The 1,946-nt window shown below is 43.8% G+C and overlaps 1 long non-coding RNA gene across 1 annotated transcript; it reads right to left on the bottom strand.

The window, feature by feature from the left end:
• Window positions 15-762, bottom strand: LOC104739935. Its single transcript, XR_760111.2, has 3 exons — window positions 570-762; window positions 241-401; window positions 15-161 (listed from the first exon to the last, which is right to left on the bottom strand). It is a non-coding gene; the product is annotated as an uncharacterized LOC104739935 (long non-coding RNA).

The following is a 1,946-nucleotide window of genomic DNA, read 5'->3' on the forward strand; positions in this document are numbered from 1 at the left end:
CAACTCCTTCTCCTGAGGAGATTAAGAAAGCATGTTTCTCCATTCACGCGGATAAGGCACCGGGCCCCGATGGCTTCTCAGCTAGTTTCTTTCAGTCAAATTGGGAAACAGTGGGTCCGAATATAGTTATTGAAGTACAAGCTTTCTTCTCCTCAGCCAACCTGCACCAAAGCATCAATGCAACACATGTACGATTGATACCAAAAATCCAGAGTCCCCAAAAAATGGTTGATTACAGACCTATTGCGCTGTGTACTGTGTTTTACAAGATCATTTCCAAGCTTCTTTCTCGACGCCTCCAACCTGTTCTTCAAGAAGTAGTTTCCGAGAATCAATCAGCCTTCGTCCCCAAGAGAGCAATCACTGACAATGTACTCATCACTCACGAAACACTGCATTACCTTAAAACATCAAAAGCCAAGAAATGTTGCTACATGGCGGTTAAAACTGATATGAGTAAAGCATATGACAGAATAGAATGGGACTTTATTAAAGGAGTTTTAGAGAGGATGGGTTTTCATGAAAAGTGGGTACAATGGATAATGCAATGCATCACCACCGTTACTTACTCTTTCCTGCTGAATGGGGCAGCTCAAGGATCGGTGACCCCTCAGAGAGGCATCCGCCAGGGTGACCCTCTGTCTCCGTATATCTTCATACTCTGCAGTGAGGTGCTCTCTGGTCTCTGTACAAGAGCACAGGGTGATGGTAGTCTCCTGGGAATAAGAGTGGCTAAGAATAGCCCTAGAGTGAATCACCTTTTGTTCGCAGATGATACAATATTCTTCTGGAGATCGGATAGACAGAGCTGTGAAACACTCCTAAACATCCTCAAGAGATATGAAGCTGCATCCGGACAAAAGATAAACAAAACCAAATCAGCAATCACTTTCTCATCCAAAACCGCAGAATTTATAAAGAAGGAGGCTCAACAAATCCTTGGAATCCAGAGAATAGGAGGGTTGAGAAAATATTTAGGCCTACCTGAGATGTTTGGCAAGAAGAAAAAAGATATGTTTAATCAAATTATCGACAGAATCCGTCAACGCTCACTGAGCTATTCCTCACGGTTTCTTTCCCCAGCAGGAAAAACTGTGATGCTCCAGTCAGTTCTCTCAGCTATGCCTACCTACACGATGTCCTGTTTTTAAATCCCAGTTTCACTGTGTAAAAGAATCCAGTCTGCCCTCACTCGCTTTTGGTGGGACTCATCAACAGAGAAAAAAAGCATGTCATGGATTGCGTGGTCAAAAATGACAAACTCTAAAAGAGATGGAGGTCTGGGTTTTCGGGACATTACCAGTTACAACGTTGCGCTTCTAGCCAAGATAGGCTGGAGAATTCTTAAGAAACCTTTGTGTCTGCTTGCTAGAGTCTTATTGGGAAAATACTGCTCAGACTCCTCATTTCTAGACAGCTCAGTACCTAATTCTGCTTCACACGGATGGCGAGGCATCTGTGCGGGCAGAGATTTACTGAAGACTCAGCTGGGTAAGATAATTGGCTCAGGGACTGATACTATGGTCTGGTCAGACCCATGGATATCTCTCTCCTCACCATTAACACCTATGGGACCACCTACAGAACACACACAGAATTTGAAANATGAAAGTCTCAGAGCTCTTTTGCCCGATCTCCAAAGAGTGGAATTCAGAAAAGATACGTCAAGTATTACCTCTCTATGAGAACGATATCCTGGCTATACGCCCTAGTGTGTTGGAAGCTGAGGATTCCTTGGCCTGGCTTCCCACTAGAGATGGAGAATATAGTGCAAAATCTAGGTACCACGAAGCCTACAAGATGACAAACCATTGTAAACCTGTTAATCAAATCCAAGGCGACTTCAACTGGCAGAAAAACATCTGGAACATTGACTGTCCGCCCAAGATCAAGTTTTTCCTGTGGAAAGTAATGAGGAATGCCTTACCGGTGGGTGCAAATCTACA

This window comes from Camelina sativa, chromosome 14 (assembly GCF_000633955.1).
Source record: "Camelina sativa cultivar DH55 chromosome 14, Cs, whole genome shotgun sequence".
Lineage (NCBI taxonomy): Eukaryota > Viridiplantae > Streptophyta > Magnoliopsida > Brassicales > Brassicaceae > Camelina > Camelina sativa.